The 23,738-nt window shown below is 39.8% G+C and overlaps 1 protein-coding gene and 2 long non-coding RNA genes across 3 annotated transcripts in view; 2 read left to right on the top strand and 1 right to left on the bottom strand.

Moving 5' to 3' along the window:
• Positions 1 to 23,738, bottom strand: part of si:dkeyp-14d3.1 (transmembrane protein 132C) — a 309,004-nt gene that overhangs the window by 132,619 nt on the left and 152,647 nt on the right.
• On the top strand, positions 4,127 to 6,017 carry LOC125294959. The gene is made up of 3 exons (XR_007193596.1): positions 4,127 to 4,208; positions 4,520 to 4,561; positions 5,705 to 6,017. It is a non-coding gene; the product is annotated as an uncharacterized LOC125294959 (long non-coding RNA).
• On the top strand, positions 6,083 to 12,923 carry LOC125294958. Its single transcript, XR_007193595.1, has 5 exons — positions 6,083 to 6,213; positions 7,169 to 7,300; positions 9,630 to 10,176; positions 10,304 to 11,224; positions 11,529 to 12,923. It is a non-coding gene; the product is annotated as an uncharacterized LOC125294958 (long non-coding RNA).

Here is a 23,738-nt window from a genome sequence, read left to right as displayed (position 1 = left end):
GTGTGTGTGTGTGTGTGTGTGTGTGTTGTGGGAGCTGTGAACAGAGCACAGTCAGAGCATGAAAGCCTATCAGTGAGTAGACATGGGGCATCTACTGTAGCGACACAGGCCCCCAGGAAACTTGTATTGGGGCATCTACTGTAGCGACACAGGAAACTTGTCCAGGATCACTCTACTGTGGGCATTATGGGAAAAATGCCCAACTCCTGTTCACTCTGAAATGTGTCAGAAAGACCCGACGAGGAGATGGAGAGGAGAAAGGAAGAGAGATTCTGATTAGGGAGAGGGACACTTTAACAGCCATTGATGTTCACAAATATCTAGTTTCTGTTAACTAAAACATACTAGACTAAGTGAAGGTTTGTTTGTGTGTGTGTGTATGTGTGTGTGTGTGTGTGTGTATCTGCATGGCCGTGGGTGTGTGTATGTGTACAGTATGTGTGTTTGAGTGTATTTGTGCAGATGTACTAAAGATATATTCATATTATTTTGTAGAAACTCAAGTGTATGGAAAGCTAACCAAATAAAGCATTTCTGACACTACCTTTTCCATTAGATGTCATACATCAAGCATACAATGTACCAATGGGCTTCATTCACCAACTGTTCTTACGAAGAAATTTGTTCTTAAAACCCACTAACACAGTTTTTACGAAGATTATGATATTCACCAATGTTGTCTTGTTCTTAGGTAAAAAAAAGAATCTACGAATCTACTCAAGAGCATTTTAGAACGGACTTGTTTGTGCAAAATAAATGGTTATTGCATTTTCATCATATCTGCAGGCGTAAATATAATAGAATTTAATTGACAACTATATATTTTATAATTTAGGATATTTTTGAATAAAAATATTATCATTATTTTTTTTATAAAAGCATTAATGTATTTTAGAATAAATACTTAACACAACAAGTAACACTTTTTCACTTTTTATACTAACTACTAAATATAACAACTCATTTACTCTTCAATTATTGCAGCACTGCCTTCACTTCAAAGTCATACGGTAATCAAATTGTCTTGCTCATGTAGCATATAATATACGGTAGAAATGAAAGCTGGTGCCTCAGCCTCAATTTTTCTGCACAAGGCCCAGCAGAATCATGCCCTTTTATGGATATTGACAGGGTGTGTACCTATGCTAATTAAGAACAATTGGCACGCCCTGTCAACTTAAGAAGAAATGGGATTTAGCATGATAAGAACAAAACTGCGAATGATTCAGAGGTTTAAGAATACCTTCGTGAATCAGCCTAAGAGTTTTTGTAGGACCTTCTTAAGAGCACATTTAAGAAAATTCTTAGGAAGATATTGGTGAATGAGGCCCAATGTTTTTTAATAGCGACAGTGATATAACAGCAATGCTGTGTCTACATCTTTAAAAGTAATACGACCCCTTTGATTCCCATTGGATGACTGACACACCAGAGACTGTTCCTAGATGCTTTTGGAAGTGACAGAGGGAGGAATAACAAAAATTGCAAGCATCACGTTTTCAAATGACAGCAAAAGAGCCAAAAGAGATAAGACATCACCACGTTATGAGGTACGTAAGATGTGAAAGAAATCTTTTTATGGAGGGTTAGAAACTATTTGACTGAAATCTGACCGTATGGTTCAGCACTGATACAGATTATTCAAACCAGATACTAGGTTTCATTTCTCGAAAATAGCTTAGCATGTAAGCTAACAATTATTAGCAGGACAAAACCACACCTGTAAAAATTTGCTGGTATGGGTGTAAAATCATTCTTGAATGTCATTAATATTAAGAAGATATTGTGCAGGTATTCAATTTAACTTGTTGAAACCTGCAAAAACCCTGCAAACAGCAAACAGGGCAGGACTGAAAAGGAATGTTGAACAGGTCTGTAGCCAGAGGGTTCACTGACTGTCCCTCGTCATATTCATCTGGGCTATCAGCTGCACACACAATATATCAAAGTTTTACTTTCACAACATTACATTATTTTGTGTAATGTTGTTCTGACCACAATATTTAACCATAGCCATCAGCCAGGTAACACTTAATTTGAACATACTGGCAGATTTCATATCCTGTTATAAGTACTTACAGAACAGTGTGAATTACAGTCTGGACTACTTATTATAGGATACATCTGCCATTTATTTCATGATGATATTAATTGAGGTTTTGATTCTAGGTTTAACAGAAACGTTATTTATGTATTTTGTAACACTTGTGCTTGCCTTACTATTTCATGTTAAAATGGCTGCTGTGAAAAAAGGTCTATAGCAGGGTAAAGGAAGTTGGACTCAATAGAGTCTGGCTGCTAGATTGCTTGGTTTTCTGTGAATGCAACTGTGATCTGTGTTCCCTCCAACTTTACTTTAAGCATGTTATATTATACCACCTATAAATGAATTGGATCACTGAGGATTTGTAGGGTTTCTCCAACATTCTCTATTTCCCCTCCATATTTTGCTCACTAGGACATGGCCTCTCTTTATCCTACTGAAGTGATGAAGTCTGCTCAAAACATTGATGTGAAAGACAAAAAGATGATTCCAGTCATGCAAAAGCCACTTCCAGGTGGTTCAGTGGCTCGGCATGAAATCATTCCTTGCCATATCTCAGAGAAGGTAAACACTGCATTCAACAGGAACAAGGTAAAGTTATTTAACTGGTCTGGAAACTTTGAATTTTGAACTGATAGATATCTTTTGTGTCCATCATTAAATCTTGTCTGCGTAAAATAACTGTACCAAGAAAAGTCGATCAAATAGAGGCTATTATTCAGCTGTACCATAAGAAACAGATCAAAGAAAATTGTGCAAATGTCACAGATTTTACGGCAAATAATAAAAGTAGATATACTGTACTACCGAAAGTGTACCAAAAGTGACTACATACAAATTAAATATTTAGGGGGTTTCTCCAACAATCTCTATTTTCTCTCCATATTTGCTCACTAGGACATGGTATCTTTTTATCCAGCTGAAGTAATGAAGTCTCCTCAAAACATTGATGTGAAAGACAAAAAGATTATTCCAGTCATGCAAAAGGCACCTCCGGATGATTCAGTGCCGTTCTGCTGTGAACTTCCTTTTCCCCTATTTGACCGTGACATGGTAAAGTTCTTAGTTGGGAAATTCCAAGTTTCAAACCGGTATATATATATATTTGTTGTCTTTGATAAAAAGGGCTGTAACATGAAAGACAAGCAAATAATGGCCATTATTCAGCTGTAGTAACATGGCAAACAAATCAAACAAAATTGTGGAAATTTCATAGATGCCAACCTATAAAGATGGACAAACTTCCAACAGTCGATTGATCAAAATTGTATACTAATTGTATGAATTACTAGATTGTATGAACATATTCAGGAAGTACCTGTTGCTTTCATTGTTTTCAACAGTTGACTAAAAAGGAGCAGGACGAGGATTTTCTAGAGGATCTGCAATGGGAGTTCCAGCAAATGGAAGAACAGCTCAAGGAGCAGCAAGAGGATCTGCAGGACGAGTTCAAGCTAATGGAAAAACAGCTCAAGGAGCATCAAGAGGATCTGCAGGACGAGTTCAAGCAAATGGAAGAACAGCTCAAGGAGCAGCAAGAGGATCTGCAGGACGAGTTCCAGCAAATGGAAGAACAGCTCAAGGAGCAGCAAGAGGATCTGCAGTACGAGTTGTACTAAATGTGAGAGAGAGAGAGAAAGAGAGAGAGAGAGAGAGAGAGAGAGAGAGAGAGAGAGAGAGAGAGCACATACTCACATTGCTGGATTTATACACATTTTATTTTTCTTTTAATTATGTTTTATTACTTATTTGTCATTGCTTTGGCAAGTCTGTTCTGAAACAGTCATGCTAATAAAGCACTGATAATAAGGTTTATGTCTGATTTGATTAAAACAAAGTTTACATTGCATACCTGTATCAAAATCCTGATATTTATTGAACAATACAGTATGAGTATAACTTTATTTTGTCCTTTCCAGAATGTCATCGTTCTAATGCTTTGAACAGTGATAGCAATACAGCAGCAATAAAATAGTCACCTTTACCTTTAACGTAACATGATCCCTTTACCTCTCATTGGCTGAAACTGACTGAAACTGACTTGACTGAAACACCAGACTCCATTTTCAAGTTTGAGGAAGTAACAGCCAGAAAGAGAAAAGTGAATCTGGAATACGTTGCTCAGATCACACTGAAAAATGATAAGATATCAACACTTTAAGAGGTACATATGATGTGAAATATATATATTTTTATAGATTAATAGACTAATTAAAGATTAAAGATAGTTTGACTTCAGTCTTTCAATAGCAATAGCATGATCAGTACTCATTCAGATTGATCTGACTGTACACAAGGTAATTTCTTGAATAAGTTCAGCATGTAATCTTACATTAGGACTAAACTGTACTACTACTTCTACTACTCCTACTAGGCCTACCGCTACCATTACTACTGACACACTATGACTGAATTTGAATTTGTTGCCTGTATATTTCTATAAAATCTTTGTATGCCATCATATAATGTTTACAGGTCACAGGCCACAACCAAAATGAACAGCACCGTAGCCAAACGGTATGTTGAGTGTATCTTAATGTCTTAATGTGTATCTTAATACCTTCCATATTTAATTAGAATGCATATACTGGTACATATGGTATCATCTCAAAATAACTTAATGGACCATCATGGGTCTTGTAAGCTATTTTTATGTGAATTCTCTCTCTCTCTCTCTCTCTCTCTATATATATATATAGAGAGAGAGAGAGAGAGAGAAGAGGGAGATTAAAACAATTAAAATATATATATATATATATACACATGGAACACAATCAAGTAATGCTGGTAATGCTAATTCTACAGCTGTACATCAACAATTACATGTGACATGGTAACAGGTCGGGGTGCAATTGATACATTGAGACTTAAAATGTATTACATTCATTGATTATAGAATATTACAATACAGCCTTACAATACACAAACCTACATTAGTATTCAAAATTCTTTTTGCTAACACAATTTTAAGCAAGAAAGTTTGATCTCTTCACATAGACAACATCAATAGAGTAGCTCCTGAGCAACTATAGTCTAGCAGCTTAGCTAGCTCACCTACAGTCTCTATCACACACGCACACACACACAGTGTGTTTGTGTGTGTGAGAGTGTGTGTGTGAAAGAGACGTAAATATTGTCACTCTTCCTCTAAGTCCTCTAACTTACAGCTACGCGACAACATGCAGAGACTACAGTATTTTGTGTATGCAGTCATGTAGCTTTGACGGCTAGTTTCATATTAGTGTGAAAATATGCTGATTTCATTTAATTTAATTTGGAAATGAAAATATTCAGGAAAAATCAAATATATTCCAGACTTTTCAAGGGCCCTCTTCCTGAAGATCTGAATAGCTAGGTGGTCCGTGCGTTTCTTTTTTATAGGTTAAGTGGTCCTTTGCCTGAAAAAGTTTGAGAAACACTGGTCTAGGCTATGGGTATTGGTGGTTGTCGCTGTTGTGTGTGTGTGTGTGGGGGGGGGGTTAAAGGTAGTTAAAATAGTTATGCTTCGATGTACTTCACACTTATACAAGGCAGATGGCCACCATATAGAGTTCTTCCTACATGGTCCTCCAGATTGGTCAGGGAATGCAAATGCTGCATATTGCATGATAGAGGCAAAGGACAGATTTTTTTAAATGATATTGCTTTTTACTGTTTCAGCATTTCATTGAAAAGAGGAGCATCCCCTGCACCAAGTCATGTGTTCATGAAGAGTGATCACTCAATGGATCCAGCAGGAAACTTCCTGGGTGGGACTACAGCACACAGGTACACTCACATGTGTCCATGAAGAGTGATCACTCAATGGATCCAGCAGGAAACTTCCTGGGTGGGACTACAGCACACAGGTACACTCACATGTGTCCATGAAGAGTGATCACTCAATGGATCCAGCAGGAATGTTTTCTTTCTGTTTGTTTCTTTCTACATATTGCTATGGAATTAGTTTTGTATTCAAAGTGCACACCTATGTCAAAACATTTCCATGACAAATCCATTTTAACTTACTTTGCTTTTTACAATTTAAGTGTAAAATTGAAAAAAAAAGGAGCATCCCCTGCACCTAGTCATGTGTCCATGAAGAGTGAACGCTCAGTGGATTTACCAGGAAACTTCCTGTGTGGCACTATAGACCAGAAGTACAGACCTGGGAGGGAAGATATGGCCAGGTAAACGCATGTGTGTGGCTCTACATATTACTGTGCTACACATTGTGCAATTATTACATAATTAATGCACATTGACATCACAGTATGGTGTCAACAGAGCCAGACGGACATGCAAATTAAGGCTCAGATAGGTGGTCTTGTCTTCTTCCTTAGAGAATAGAGATTACATTCACATACACTTTACTTGACAGTATAAACATAAGAGTGACATGACATTGTCATGAATGTGCCATAAACAAGTCATAAACATTAATGACACAACACGTCTGTTATTACAGTAAGTGACATTCGGTTTTTGTCATGTTAGGGTTAGGTTTAGGTTTAGAGTTAGGGTTAAGGTTCATGTGTCATGACAGTGTCATGTCACTCTTATGTCGATACTGATAAGAAAAGTGTTACCCCACAATGTTCACTTTCAGTCAAACACTTTGACATCACCTTTGGAATAGGTATAGTGCAGTGCCTCGAGAGTACATTGATACACTCCAACAGGCCTTGTCTAGCAAAGTCAATTAAATGAAAGAGGAAAACAAGTCAGCACTGGTTACATAAAATCTTGAGATATCCACAGAAAAGAATGTTTCCTGACTGCTGATGACGTTTATTATCTGCAAAGGTTAGGAATAATAAGAAGTAACTTTAGGAATCCCTGATCAATGCAATTGGTTAGACTGTACCAATGATTTCAAATTTAACGCAAAGTCTACGTCAGGGGTGGGCAAACTTTTTATTTCAAGGGCCACATTGGGTTTTGAAAATTGTTCTCAATGATCTTTTGCCAGCTCCACTCAAATATAGCCTATGGCTAGTGCAGTGGCTGTGCCCTCTCCGTTTATAAATGGTCAGTAGTGGGAACTATTGTTGTCTATGATTTCCTTTTTAAAAGTTCCTCATAAGAAGGAGATATAGAGGCAAAGGACAGATTTTTTTAAAATATTGCTTTTTACTGTTTCAGTATTTCATTGAAAAGAGGAGCATCCCCTGCACCTAGTCATGTGTCCATGAAGAGTGAATGCTCAGTGGATTTACCAGGAAACCAGGGGACTACAGACCAGAAGTACAGACCTGGGAGGGAAGATATGGCCAGGTAAACGCATGTGTGTGGCTCTACATATTACTGTGCTACACATTGTGCAATCCCTATGTAACTGCAATCAATGCAACTAGTTAGGCTGTACCAATGATTTCAAATTTAACACGTCACAAGTCTACGTATGGGGTGGGCAAACTTTTTGGCTCAAGGGCCACATTGGGTTTTGAAAATGGTTCTCAATGATCTTTTGTCAGCTCCACTCAAATATAGCCCATATGTAGGGTAGTGGCTGTGCCCTCTCCGTTTATAAATGGTCAGTAGTGGGAACTACTGTTGCCTTTATAATTTTCCTTTTAAAAGTTTCTTATAAGAAGGAGATATCAATTAACAACAATGACAAGCCAGCTGGAACCTGCCACTCTCTCTCTCTCCCTTTTGTGCACGCTCAGGCGCGTTCCCAATTAATGAATCTGTTGCAATGGAAATTACAAACAGTATCATCTTTATGCAACATAATGTTTTGACATTGACATTGTAAAGTTCTCTAAGAAGAGTGAAAAGCTGTTTGCAGTAAAGCTAACCACAACGTCGTCTATCGCAGGAAAATAATAGAAAGTGATAACTTAATTAAACGATCGGCGGGCCGGATTAAAGTGTTTGGTGAGCCAGATCCAGCCCGCAGGCCATAATGTGCCGACCCCTGGTCCAAAGTCCTGCACTGGTCCAATTTTTTAAATCCGCACCCACCTGTACCCGTCATGTTTAAAACTGCATCCGACCCGTTTTCCGACACCAGAGCTAGTTAAAATCCGTACCCGACCCGACCCGCATTAAATAAAACTGACACCCGACCTGTACCCGAGTTAAAATCAGTCTACCACCCGAGTTAAAGAGACAAGTTTAAGGAACTGTTTTTTACACAACCATTAACACTGCAGATCCAACTTCAGCTGAAGTTGACAGGCCTATCCTACATGATGAAAAGTAGCCTAGGCTACCACAATACAACACTCGAGTGATAATATTTTACCTCTCCTCAAGCAGATGCAGCTACAAGGCTATCGCCACGCAAATGCCTAATTTAGGATTCAAACACCGCCTTGCACACACATCACTAAACTTATTAATAGCAGTAGTAGGCTAGCCTACATTACGTACGAAACATACTTATTAAATGAAGGAATGGCTCGGTCATAGACTACACCGGATTATGCATTAGCCTATGAAACTTTATGGAAATAGGCATAAGACGTGTGACACTATCCCGTTTATTTGAGTGCAAGATTGAATGGGAAAAATGTGGCCTTTTTTTGTGGACCTTTTCCCACGCATAGGAGAAATCTTGCTCGCTTGCAGAGATGTCAATAGATCTCACAATCTAAGCAATATTGGGAAATAAACAAGCATGCTCTCTCCACCATGACATGTCAAAAGAGTCATCTTTAGGTGTTTTTTAATCAGTGTAAGCAGCCACTTTGTTCTGAAAGACTGCAGGCAGATCCCGCGCATGTGATTTTTAAAAGTGAAAGTATAGGCGCCTAGTTTTGGAAAGGCACGTACGAACCATGCATTTCAAATGCTTTTATCAACTTGAATTGCAGGCATATTATTTATGATGTGTTACTATGTAGAAAATATTGTTTCATATGCACGTGATGTTTATGAAAGGCCAATTCCGATTTAGACCCGTCCCTCCCCCGTGTCCGACCCGACCCGCATCCAGCACAGTAGAATATGTTTCACATGTTTCATCAAAATGTACCCGCGGGTACCCGAACCTGTGCAGGACTCTGCCCTGGTCTATGTCCATTACGATGCTAGGGATGGAAACATTTCCCTATGGAGTGTAGCCAGACTCACATCACAAAGTGAGTAAGTCTGGTGAAACCAGACTACCAAACTATGCCATGTGAAAATGAAATATACCTATACAAGTAACATGGCTTTTCAGGGACATGAAGGGAGCAGGCCACAATGGAACGTATCATTATTTTGATTTGAATCTTGGTGAACTACAATCCAGTAAAAAACAATGCAGAGAGATTACATTACACACAATTGATAACACATCTTAGCCTACTGTACCATACCAAAAATGTAAGAGTCGTCAAACGGAAAACTGTCTATGAAATTCCCAACCTCATGTCTGCAAGCGATGCTGATGCACCACTGTGGAGTGGGTCCCTAAGAATGAGCAAACGCAAACAAACAAAAAAATAAACAAACAAAATCATTTTCTATGACTTTCAATAACTTGACAAATCAGAAGATCGTAGCTGTCACTCTTTGACACTCAAAAGGGTCGCTAGAGTGTAGATTTTGGCTAAATATACTGTATATTGATAAATAATAATTGATGACATTACTGATTATTGTTTTACAGTGATCTTTCAAGTACCTTGTTAACAGAGGACCACTTCAAATGTTGAGTGTGTGCGGAAGTGCTGAAGGACCCAGTCTCCATCCCCTGCGGACACAGTTACTGCAGGCTGTGCATCACGTCACACTGGGTCAAGCCTAACCATGCAGGACACTATGCCTGTGCCCAGTGCTCACAGACATACAGCTCCTGTCCTGCACTTTACACAAACTCAGCCTTAGCAGTGGTGGTCCAGAAGCTCCAGCACTTCAGTCCTGTTTCTCCTGATCACTGCTATGCTGGTCTTGGAGATGTGGCCTGTGATTTCTGCACTGGGAGGAAACTCAGAGCTGTGAAATCCTGTCTGACCTGCCCTACCTCTTTCTGTGAGCCTCATGGTAGGTAACACTACACTGATCTAGAATTGCAGAGGCACACGCTGATGGGGATTTGTCAGAAGCACCACAGAGCTCTGGATGTCTTCTGCTGGACTGACCAGATTCAAGTTTGCCTATTGTGCACAGAGGACGAGCACAATAACCATGACACCAGAAGAATTCACCTGAAGCAGGTATGAATTCAGTATAATAAACATGGAAATTCCTTGTGGCAAAATATTGCTTTTCTCATAAGGGTTGAGTGGTTAAATAAGGAGCAATATTTAATTGTTTATCTTATTTTATTTTTCTCTTTGTAAGGAATGTACCAATGAGACACATGGGAAAACTGAAACAGACGACCTGAATAATATTGAAATGAAGACCTGGGAACCTGAGGAAGAAAACTTGGAGCTATTCGCTAAGAATACCAAACTAAAGGCAGAGAACCTGGAGCTCTTAGCCACGAACACTGAAATGAAGGCTGGAAACACAGAGCAAATAGCAAAGAACACTGAACTAAAACTACAGCATACAGAGCTGAGCAGAAAGAATGCTGAACTGGAGATTGATATATCTAAGCTAAAAGATAAAATCGCTACACTGGAAAATAGAAACTCAGACCTATCAGCTGAGAACACTCATTTGAGTGACATTAACCATAAACTTGATATAAAGAACTGCAGGTTAAGAGAAGTAAATGATAAACTATTGATGAAGAATTCTAACCTAAAAGTGCAGTATGCTCAATTGAAGATCAAGATGTCTAATATGAAAAACAGAAACTCCAGACTAAGAAAATACATCATACAAAAACAAGCAGAGAACTCAAACACATTAGTCCATAAAACAGAGTTAGAGAAAAAGAAATCAGACCAACTAAAAGAGAAAACTGAATTGGATATTAACATATCCAAGTAAAGAAAAAAAAATAATTGGATAAGACAATGTAACTCAGAACTGCAGACAGATAACTTAGATCTATTAGCAGAGAAAGTGGAATTAGAGAGAGAAAACCTTCATTTAAGGTATAGAAATGCTTATCTGGTGGAAGAAACCTCCAGACTAAGACAGGAGAACACTGAACTGGAAGAGGAGCCTGGACTAAGATAAACAAATACCATACTGAAGAGTCACCTATCAAAGCAAAAAACACATACAGTAATGCAACGTTGACCAAAAAGTGCACCATGTTGAAGAGACTCGTCAATAGTGTGATCATAGGAAGACCTGGCTTACCAGGTAAGTGTCACATTATCATTATCTTTTCATGTGAGACAACGTACTTGACTTCCTGCCTTTTTTTCCATACTAAAGGAATGCCTCGGTTGGGGCTTTGTGTCTGTAGCAGAAATTATGAAAATGATTATTTACATTGTACATGTATTATTGATCATGGATTTAAAATTGTTTTATATTATTTTGAGTTCTGGGTCCAGATACATATTATGCTATCAGTGCAATAAAAATAGCTCCTTAAAAACTATACAAATGTTGAAATCCTACATCATGTTTCCTTAATGTTCTCTCATAATTATACCTTTAGCTAAAGTGACTCTGGACCCCGATACAGCTCACTGACAATTCACCATCTCAGAGGATGGAAAGCGGGTGAGATATGGGAGGAATGATTCTGAAAGAATCCCTGATAACCCACAAAGATTTGAATGGTTGAGTTTTGTTTTGGGTCAAGAGGGCTTCAGCTCTGGACGACACTTCTGGCAGGTGGAGGTCAACGAATCATGGACAATAGGAGTCACTAAAGAGTCAGCTCCTAGAAAAGGAGGACTTTTCACAGCCACAGCCCAGAAAGGCTACTGGTGTCTACATTGTAGTTCACATCTTTTACATCTACTTGAGTCTGATTCTCTTACATGTACCGGCCCTTCTGCCATCGACTATGCTCCTGAACAGCTCAGATTGTTATTTGTGTGCTTAGATGTCAATGAGAGATGGGTCTCCTTTTATGATGCTGAAAGCTGGAAACACCTCCACACCTTCACGGACATGGTTTTCAGTGATGGAGAAAAGATCTATCCAGTGTTTTGTAATAGAGATTTGAATGAAGACATTAAGATCTGCACAATTTAATAACTGACATATGCTTTCTTTCTCTGATTGGGTTTAGGGTCAAATATGTCAAATATACTGTACTATATTACATGGTTTTATACAACAAATAGCACTAAGCTAGACCGTAAAGCTCTGAAGAAAGTAGTGAGATCAGCTGAACGTACCACCAGAAGTGCCCTACCCAACCTACAGGAAATGTACATAAGGAGATGTCATTCGAGAACAAGAAAAATGATCAGGGATCCCAGTCACCCCAACAACTGGCTCTTCTCTGTCCAACGTTACCGCTGCCTGAAGTCCAACACGGAGAGAATGCGGAAAAGTTTTTACCCCCAGGCTATCAGGATTCTAAATGAGGATCGTAGCAGGAGCACCAGCATAGCATAAACACTTTGCACTTTGACTCTTTATTCTTCTCCCTTTATATATATATATATCCTTTGCAGTCTTGGAGTCAGTGGAACAAGCATTTCACTGCATTTATAGGCTACCTGTATAATGTATGTGACAAATAAACATTTGATTTGGTTTGGTCACATGTTGATGTCATTGTGGTGGAGCTGTGGTAGCGTCAATCAATGAGAAATGACTTAATGATCTTGGACCAAAACATGGACTTGGATGATCACATGTTGTGGCGCTAATCCATTAAGGGTTTTAAACACAGATATTAGAATTTAACCACTACAGTTGAGCTAACACAGAAGATGTGCTGTCTTTTGCCTGTTTCAGTTAAAAGTCTGGCAGCTGCATATTGAGCCTAATATTTCCATCAGAAGAGGCTATTTTACCATGTGGGATGTATAAGCAGTGTTAACATTGTTGAAAAACTGTTGAAAGTAAAGATATCATTTCAAGCTAAATAAAAGTTATGCCGTAACCAAATAATGTTCTTGTTGTTAATTATGTTCTTGTTTTCACCATTCTGTATCTTTGGATGGTAACATCAAAAGATTCAACCGTCTCTGGTAACATTGTTAATGAATTTTTTAGACCATGATGCATTCCTTTAATGACGTCTTCAATGGCATTTGCCTTTCAAATTCCCATTTAGCAATTGTTCACATATGCCACCAACACCATCACAACCTCACAATCTATATTATATATATAACTTAAAACAGTAATATAAATATATTCATGCATCCTAACATTAGGAAGCACCATGGAAAACCCATGTCATTTTTGTCGTAGGAGATTCCAGCCAATGAGGGTAATGTTGGGTCTAGGTTGTGCAGACTGCTTGTAAAACTGAAAGTAAGCTATTAAGAAAGTCAGGTTGAAGCAGAGAAGGTATTAACCTCAAAGGGGCTCTAAGGTGTGTAAAATATGGGAATCATGATTCAAATCTCAATCTCATCTCATGATTAACAAATCAGTTTTAAATTTGAGTGTGATTCAAAAGTCTCAGCATATTGTTAAGGTTTTCTAGGTGTTCCATGATGTTAGCTTCGCTTATTAGCACATAAGCATATGAAGACTTAACACCAGTTAATACCAGTGACTGAAGTGGACCGGTGCTCATCAGTAATCACTTTTCAATACCTATCTTTTTCACTTTTCACTTTTTCACTTCAAAAGCTGCTGTATGCTTTTCCTCCTTGTCCACGTCAGATTTTGAGCGATTCATAATGACCCTCATAAACATTATTGCCCATTTGAGACGCAGTGACAGAGATTAACTATCCACAAATGTCATTTGAAGATACAACAAATCACAGTACAGATCACAACAACGTATACAGGCTAGAAAAGTTACTGTTAAAAACTATACAGGCCATGGCATACACAATTTACAAAAATGGAGAGAGGTTACGTGACACATTGATCACATGACCAGTGACACAAAAGTAAGGCTCTACCTATCCAACAATTATGGGTGCCTTTTTTAAACCTTGGCCTACTTCCTAGTTTGTGCCCTAAAGAAAGCCAATATGGCCGCAACGCGTAGGCCCATGTGCTTTTAAGTAGTTGCCATGTTTAATTAAAGGAGAATTCCGGCTATTGTTTTTTACATAGATCTCTGTTTCTCGAGGTCACAGAGTCCTGTTGGTAAGAAGAAAAACAAAAACAATCAGTTCTACCTACAGCTTGAGTTGCTGCAGTCAGGCAGCTAGTGCTGCACTCTGGAGGCATGAACATGGGGGCCCCCAGAGTGCACGGGTAGCACATATTTATTTACCATGACATGACACAATGTCCTTTTAACATGCATGCAAGCCTAGCATTGCTCACATATCAGTGATTCATTAATAAGTGAGTCATTAATAGCATTCACCTGCTGACAAAGTTTGCCACCCAACAAAGCTAGGTTTGAATTTTGTGCATCTTCCTCCATGAGATACTGGAGTCCTTTGACAGATTCTGAACAAAATCAAGTCCTTAGGTCTCCAAAAGAGCTTCTTGAGATGTTATTTTTTAGACAGGCTTACAGCTACCATTGCTGTTCTAGTTAATGCCGGTCAAATTTGTCTGAGTTTGTTGAACTAATGTTGCTTTCACAAGCAACTGGGAAGTAGGAGAATTCTAGGGTGGGGGGGGGGATGTGTATGTCACATGTCTTGACATCACTTGATATAATAAAAGATAAAACATTTACTTGTTCCATGCAAAACAAGTCACTTCTTTGTTTATTTATGTTATATTCATATATTATTATTATTATTATTATTATTATATTATTCATATATAATAGTATATATTATTCACAGGTAATTGTGATATTGAAATACTTCCCAGAGTACCTACGTGATGTCAGCCACTCTCAATTTGGAAGTCTTTAGTTTCAAAGTAGGATTCTTCTTCTTCACTTCCCAGCTGCATGAACACATGATTAGCAACAGTAGGGGGATGGGACTAAGCGAAGGGTGAATTCATGGTGTATAGTACTAGTCTAGTGCGCTGTGTCTAAAAATATGATTCCACTGGAATTAAATGTTAAAATTAAGTTTTTTTTTTTTTTTGTATGCAGATTTTACTTGTGCAGTTGTTATTAAGATCTTTATTATCCATCTTTATAATTTTTTCCTGGACTGCTGTACTGTTTGAGATAAGCGATAATTTGCAGACTGAACAATGATTTTCACTTGTTCGGGAAAGTTGTTTTCGACTTCGGTCTGCACTGCCGTCCAAAGCTTTCTAGATGGCCTGCAATTCTGCCAGTACTGTTACACTGTATCACTGTTAGAGGTCTTAAGCTGCTGATCTGCAGGCTGACTTTCCATCGTATGCATGGACAGCTGACCTGTGAACTGAGCTTTGCTGACGGCCTAGCCTGTTCAAGAATAAGCTACCATGTGTTGTTCATGCCAATTTCAGACTGCTGTTCACGAACCCCATTTTTATCTGATGTTAGGAGGCTATTTGCTGGGCTATTGTGATGACCAAGAGCGAAGGCTTCTACCTTATGAAACCAGCGATTATTTGAACTCTCACCTCTGATGTAAGCTTATCATGTCATTCCATAGCATGGTGAAGCCACTTTTAATGGATTTTAGACGAAATCCTAATAGCTAATCACTCAATGTCACTTGAACGTTAGCAGCAATTAGCTAACTATGCTAGCTATCTACAAGTATAAGCTTTATTGTCTCCTGCAAGTGACAAGCAAATTCAGTGGCGCAAAAAGTGGGTATGCGCTATATGCGGCGCATAGAGGGGCGCAGCTCCATGGGGGCGCCAAAGTGATGGTAAAAAAAATAAATATATATATTTGGTATTTTCTATATGTAGCTATTGCTGTCCGTTTCTAAATCATTTCAACATTTTCTCAATGTTCTATAACATTTTAGAGGACTAACAGGCTAGAGGCGCCCTATCTCATAAGATTCCATCTAGAATTTTGACATAGAAGAGGGAGTGGGGGTGCCGTGAGCGCTGGGCGAGCAGATAGGCCTACGAGTAGTGAGTTGCCGTCTATGAAAAAAGATGGATAGGGCCTACAGCAACAAAAAGCTGTTGGCGACTAAAAATAAAAAAGAAAGAGGGAAACGGAGATGGCATGTCAAGGGATGCAACAGCAGGTAAATACATGGACGGTGAAAGGCAACAGGTAGGATTTAAAGTGATGACGTCTGTGCTTGGAGGCTTGCAAATATGAATGTTAACAGACTAACTAGCGTTTGTTAAGCATAATGCCGATCGAAACATAGCCTAGGCTATTCCATTCAGATAGCTAGGTGGCTACCATGCATATACTGCACTTTTAATGGCCAACTGCAAACAGAACGCTAGCAGCAACTCATTACATGTTTCCATATCCTAACAATGAAGGCTCCTTGTAATAACTTAATATTGTGTTGTCAATGTGGTGCAAACAAACAAGGCTAGAGTAGGCCTATCAGCCTTATCCATTGTGAGCAATAGCAGGCAAAAGGACGTTATGAGAACCGTTTAGACTCTTATAAAGTGACAATGCACCATTTATCAATACTTCTCAAGTTAAACATCAAATTGGCAGCATTTCTTTAACAACATATTCAATAGACACTAATGCATTATTGGCCTTTTGTTTTGCTTCTTTTTTTTTTTTTTGGGGGGCCGATATTGTTTTTGCATACCCCTCAAAAATGGGTAGCTGTGCCCCTGAGCAAATTATACACAATTCTGGATTAGAACAATAAACATTTTTGTTTGGCTTATTTCGCGGCAACTTTTCTAAACAAATTGTGATGGGAGTTGCTCTGTTTTTAGGCATAAAGAAATTGCGGGAGGAAGTGAAAATTGCAAAAATAGTAGCAATTATCTGTTTTAATTGAGGGCAACTAAGGGTAGTAAAACCAAAACCACACTGATCATCTTAATGTTGTTATTAAAAATAATAAGAAAAGTAAAGGATTACAAAAAATCAAAGTATCTGATCGCCCCCTATTACCACCAGCCCTGAGTTTCCGTCCTGTTACGTGTATGTGTCACTTACTATTAATTTCTATACAAACCAAGATGGCGGATTCTAAAGAAACGCAAACACCCACACAATAAGTGTATTTAAATTAGTTATGTACCAAAAATTACATTTTACCTTGACTCGAAGAGCTATAAACAGTCTTGTAAGGCTGTGTGTACAAAACTGCTTGGAGCTCCAGTGGAATGTTGAGGTAGCGACAATAATTCTCAGTCTAAACGTTCATGTGCTGTTGAAAGGGTGGTAGACGACCCACCAGCCCAGCACTAACCTGGAGGTGTTAACGGCTGCCGAGGTGTCCTGTTATACGGAATTAATGGACGAGGGCGAGGGGCAAAGAACTCCCCGACGCACAGTGAGGGGAGTTGCCTCCGCCTGAGTCCGTATAACTGGACACACCTTGAAGGCCGTTATCCCGCTTATCACCCGGTTGCCACTGTAAAGTCATGCCTTTATACAGTAGCACGCAAAGGAAACATGCGGTTCCGTTTAAACAGAAGCCCACTAGTTCAGCTTGTTGTACAACTTTCGTTGGCCCTATAACAGCTAGCATGGACAGTTAGCTTATTTACCGTTGATTCCATTATTGCGAAGCCTGCCTCCAGGCTCATGGTTGTTATAGTTACCATTCATAAGCATTGATATGGAACGGCGATTTAACTTTTTTTACCATATCTACTTCATAGGTGTCCCGTTATTCAGAATTAAAAGCCACCCCGCAAGCCATTTAGAAAAGAGTATTTCTTCTCTCCGGGTGATGAGATACTTTATCTGTAGCTAAATTAACAAATGCTTTGGCTGGGGTAATTCACAAAGCAGTATAACCTTTTGTAGAACTGTCCAAAAAAGACAGCCCCCTATACATTCATATATTTTGGAATTCATATATTTTAATAATTCATATTCTGTGACCTGCATACTTACTAATAGCCAACTAAGTATTTAGTAATTTCAATATTTCATATTGATTTTTAAACTATTAGGCTACACTTAATATACTCTTTAATGTCTTTACATTGTATCAGTAGCCTGGAAATCCAGACCTTAATCTGAAAGACGCTTAATGAGGAGCGGCAGGAGGAACTAAAGGAGGAGATTAAAGAGGAGCTTAAGGATGATCTTAAGTATGATTTTAAGGAGGATCTCAAGTATGATCTTAAGCAGGAGCTTAAGTATGATCTTAAGGAGGATCTTAAGTATGATCTTAAGAAGGAGCTAAAGGATGAGCTTAAGGAGGAGCTTAAGGATGATCTTAAGGAGAAGCTTAAGGATCTTAAGGAGGAGCTTAAGGAGGATCTTAACATCAGCCTAAGCATTATTCCAGCTGTGCTAAGGTTTTGACAAGCACCACAATTTTGTCTACCTTGTTGTTGCCCATCTGAAAAAACTCCTAGCTTTACTTTGTTCCCACCATCCTTTCGTTGTTTTCAAAAAAAGTTTTATATCCATGAAGGCCTTGAAGTCTTGAGTTAGTGAATTAGCTTAAATCAGCTTATTATGTGCTGATAATAAGCAACCATAGATAGTAAAAGAAAGTAGCAAGTAGCCTTGGCTACAATTTCTGTAGTTGCTGCATCCGTGCATTGTTATTTTCTCTTCTGCTCAAACAAAAGTTGTGTGAGCGATGATAACGTGCTTACAAACTTTACTTTACAGAAAATATTGTAAATAGTCTACTCTCATGCAGTTAATAGGATACTGTGCAGTGTTGGAAAGTTAGGTCAACTTGGTGTGAATACACACAGAGAGGAAATTGTTTCTTGTTGTTGAGCTTGGGGCAGCCGTGGCCCACTGGTTAGCACTCTGGACTTGTAACCGGAGGGTTGCTGGTTCGAGCCCCGACCAGTGGGCCGCGGCTGAAGTGCCCTTGAGCAAGGTACCTAACCCCTCACTGCTCCCCGAGTGCCGCCGTTGTAGCAGGCAGCTCACTGCGCCAGGATTAGTGTGTGCTTCACCTCACTGTGTGTTCACTGTGTGCTGTTTGTGTTTCACTAATTCACCAATTGGGTTAAATGCAGAGACCAAATTTCCCTCACGGGATCAAAAAAGTATATATACTTATACTTAGTTGCCTGATGGTAAGGTACGGCTGTACACCTGCAGGAGCGCCTGCTTGGCCATAATGTAGTGTGTGCTGCACCACACACACACACTTTGCTCTAGGGTTGTGCTGCACAACACAAACACTTTTTGCTCTAGGGTTGTGCTGCACAACACACACACACTTTGCTCTAGGGTTGTGCTGCACAACGCGCACACACTTTGCTCTAGGGTTGTGCTGCACAACACACACACACTTTGCTCTAGGGTTGTGCGATATCATCGTCCATCGTGATGGTTGACAGACATCACGATGGGAAGCAACCACTATGTGGATACTGTTTTTGAATTGATTTAGATTAAGTGTTAGTTAGTTTAATTTGTATTTTTGTAATTTGTATTTTAGTATATTTTTATATATTGTATTAAGTGTTAGTTAGTATTTTAGTATATTTAGCATATACTTTATCTTCTACTGTCCTTATTGCTTAGTTTTGTTTTTATATTATATACTTTAATTACTCTTTCTGCTGTTAAAGAATGTGTTTGTGTTGTATGTATGCTGCTGAGACCTTGAATTTCCCCTGGGGATCAATAAAGTATCTATCTATCTATCTATCTATCTATCTATCTATCTATCTATCTATCTATCGTGATGCCACGCCCCCACATGCCAGTCACTAATTCCTGCTGTAACAGGCTAAAACATTAAAAAAAAAAAAACTTTCCCTGGAAATGAAATTGAGCCTACTTTAAAGGCTGGGACTGATTTCACCTGCCATGCACATGTATGTGTTATCATGTATACATGTGAATATCTGTGTGCATTTGTCTGTGCATCTGTTCCTTCCCTTTCCTCTTCTCCTGGTCCTCTCATCCCTTTCTCTTTCTTTTCTTTCTCTCCTATCCATTCTTCCAATCTCCTATCATTTACTCTCCTCTACTTGCACATGGAGCAGCTCTTAGAACATTACAGTGGGCAGTGGCCCCTGCCCTTCGTCCACTCTAACAGCAGGAAAGCCCCCATCAAAACACCTGGCCACTCCGTCATGATACAGCTAATCACACGTTCCCTCAGAGAGAAGATGAAGAAAGAGACAGTGAGAGAAAGGGGGAAGGAGAGAGAGGAAGGAGTGTGTGTGTGAGTGAGTGTGTGTGTGTGTGTGTGTGTGTGTGTGTGTGTGTGTGTGTGTGGAGAGATAGAAAGAGAGAGAGAGAGAGAAAAGTGGGGTGATCTGGGTGGATAGATACACAGACAAATTGAAAGACAAAGCAATATGAAAAAGTATTGACCTGCTTCCATCTGCTCCAATCAACTGCTCCTCCTCCATCCAGAGCAGAGAGAGGGAGGAAATAAGCAGTGTGGAGAGAGTGAAAATGTGACACACACACACACACATACACACACACAAACAGACAAACACATACACACACACACACACACACATTAAAGAAAATAGGAGAGGTGAAAGTGAGAATCACACAACATCTCACACACTTTAAAGAGGAGGAAGCAAGAATCTCTCTCTCTCTCTCTCACACACACACACACACACACACACACACACAGTTGTGAGAAATAGGAGGAGAGGAGGGGGCGAGAATGAATGGGAGATGTTGGAGAGGGAAGTGGGAAAGTGGGATGACAGACGGATAGATGAGTGTGTAATCCCTCTACGGATGGAGGAGGGGGGGACAGAGAAGAGAGCAGGAAGGGAAGAGAGAGAGAGTGAGGAGGAGGAGAGAGGGGGAGGTGGAGGAGAGAGAGGAGGAGGAGCAGAGAGAAGACATAGAGGAAGAAAGTTGACATGTGATGAAGGAGAAAAAGAGTGAAAGAGACATGCTATCTAAAGGAGGAGTGAATGAGAGAGAAAATAGCCAAGTGAGACGCAGGGGAGAGATGACATACAAAAAGAGAAGGAAAGAAAGAAAGAAAGAAAGAAAGAAAGAAAGACACAAAGAAAGAAGAAAAGAGATGAGCTGCTTTCTTCACTCATCTTCCGGTGGGGGTCTTGAGACAGACAGCTGCAGACAGATTAGGAGACGGAGCACTGGGGCACAGAAGGGTGGGATTAGGGTCACATGCCCCCATGTGTCTGTGTCTGTTTGCGCGAGACACACACAGACACACAGACACACTTGCTCTCTACCATCTTGTATTGCTGGCCCTTTCTCTTGCCTCTTGTGCTTTCTTTTGCTTATATTGACAAAGTCCTACCCCCACCACTGTCTCTGTAGCCTCCATGTGCTCCTACGGCAGGATAATACAGACATCAGCATGGTCACGGGCCCAGTCGCCAGCTCATTACATGTGTATCTTACTCACACTGTGTGGGCACTGACTCTCTATTACTGTACATCCCTCTTTGTCATGGTTATAGTATGAGGCTTTTTGTCACTGGTTATTTGTTCTATACTGTACTGTACATATTCTTTTTTTTTGCTGTGTATAATAAGTGTGTGTGTGTGTGTGTGTGTGTGTGTGTGTGTGTGCCATACAGTGTTGAGAAATGACACAAGGACAGAGGATGGTTAACGCCAAATAACTAATGGAATCACGTCATGACATGCACATTTTGGTTCAGAGCTCCATCAACAAACACCAATTACTGTTTGTTGATTTTTTTACACATAAACAGAATTACATAACTTATTATTAATAGACACCATAATACCTTGCCAACAACCACAGACAGCTATAAAAATAGCCATTTATAAGAAAGTCACCACCAGAGTGCAATGCTTAACAGAAGCATACTGTATCTTAGCAGAATTCAAAACTAAAAGTGAATGCACACCTAGCCGACTTCATAGCACGTGTTGCGATGCTACTGTAAGAGTCTGTTGAGTCCTGTTGGGTCGCTTTGTGTTTCTTGTGTGGCAGAAAAAAGTTGCACTGCGCATGAAGCAGCAACTGTCCACCCAACGTTGTCTTCAAGGCAGCGCTGCCTGGAGGGCAATAGGGTTAGGCATGGGTTAAGTAGGGTTCCTACCATACTAGGGTAACTTACCATAGGGTTAGAGTTAGGGTTGGGGTTAGGTTTAGGATTAGGTGCCTTTAAGTCAGTGGTGGCAGCGCTGCCTGGAAGACGACGTTGGGGGCATAAAACACCATCGAGCTGTCCACAACTGTCCACCACACACCATCTGCTGTCCACAACTGTCCACCACACACCATCAACTACATTCTACTGCTAGCGTTATGTGAAGATATACAGGTGCTGATTAACAAAACATAAATAACGCAGTGCATCAGTGCTGGAGCTATGCACACCACACCGATTAGCGCTACAGATATTCAGACGTTATCAGACGTCTGACAGTCGGCTTGGTCTGCGGTTCTCACAACTGCAGTCTCCTGGTTTGAAATTAACTCCAGGCAAAAGAGGAACCCAGGGAGAGCCCTGAGCAGAATTACTCCAGTCCTGTTTGTTGTTGGAGAGGACAATTTAACATTCAGAGTCAGTGAGCAGACCGATGGATCAATAACACAGCTACCTTCTGTCTGCCCCAAAATAACTTTCAGTGGGAAATGAACTTTGAAAAGCAATTTAATGTCCAGAAGGCAGGTCTGAGATCAGACACTCTGGGTAATTGTTCGATTTCAGGTGACCCCGGAGTACTCCCTCAGTTTTAGCCTGTGACCCCAGAACTGAGTAAATGGAATAGGCACACAACTCAAACACATACAGTATACAGACACAAACACACTCTCCTCCACACAATAACAAAACACTCACACACACACACGTACCCACATACACAAATTGCATGTCTCTCCCTCCCTCTATCTCTCTCTGTCTCTCCCTCTATCGCACACATGCACACAAACACACACACACCAGACAGCAGGGAATTGCCTTGATGAGTCTGCAGGGCCGTACTGTGCTTCAGAATAGGACTGTTCCCTCTCTCCATTTATCATCCTACCATCAGCTGGCCAAAGAGCTGTCTGCAATTTCCACTCTTTTCAATTCACTTCCAATACTTTCTTCCTAAGTTCCCCATGCCCCATACGCACTGATATAACACAGTTACACAAATGCACGCACACACACACACACACACACACACACACACACACACACACACACGCACACACACACACACTGCAAACTAACAAAATATGATGGGGTTGTGTTGAGAGACGTAGGAGCTGTTTGTGTTTTTGGATTATTAACATGTGTACTGGTGTGTGTCCTTATTCTCAGAAAACGATGGTTGTGGTGACAGAATTCACTCTTTTTGTTTTTGCAAACATCATTGACATTACAGAAAATGCAACACTACGACATGCACATGAATACTACATACGACAAACAGACGTACATTACATAAACACATACTGTAACTTAACAAGACATCACATTGACTTGGCTTCCACAAACATAACACAACATAACATTAATAACAGAAAGGCTAAGGATGATTTGCATCCAGGATGATTACAGATATGATTATCAGGGATGAAATTGATGACCGGAATGAAAAGAAGGGGGGATGGGGATGGGGGTGCGATGGATGGTAGCTCACGAAAGTGTGAATGAGGTGGTGTTGGGATGGGGGTGGGGATGGGGGGTGAGGGGTAGTGAGTATGTGAGGATGTATGTGTGTGTGTGTGTGTGCGCATATGTATAAGGCTGGCTTGCTGTTGGGCCAGGAGGAGAGAAGCTGGAACATAGAGAGGGAGGGTTTCAGAGGAGAGGAGTTGTAATTATTCTATTAATGATAAGTATATTA

The sequence above is a fragment of the Alosa alosa genome, chromosome 5 (genome assembly GCF_017589495.1).
Source record: "Alosa alosa isolate M-15738 ecotype Scorff River chromosome 5, AALO_Geno_1.1, whole genome shotgun sequence".
Classification (NCBI taxonomy): domain Eukaryota; kingdom Metazoa; phylum Chordata; class Actinopteri; order Clupeiformes; family Clupeidae; genus Alosa; species Alosa alosa.
Note: the sequence above shows the minus strand (reverse complement) of the source record. Positions and strands in the feature narration are given on the sequence as shown.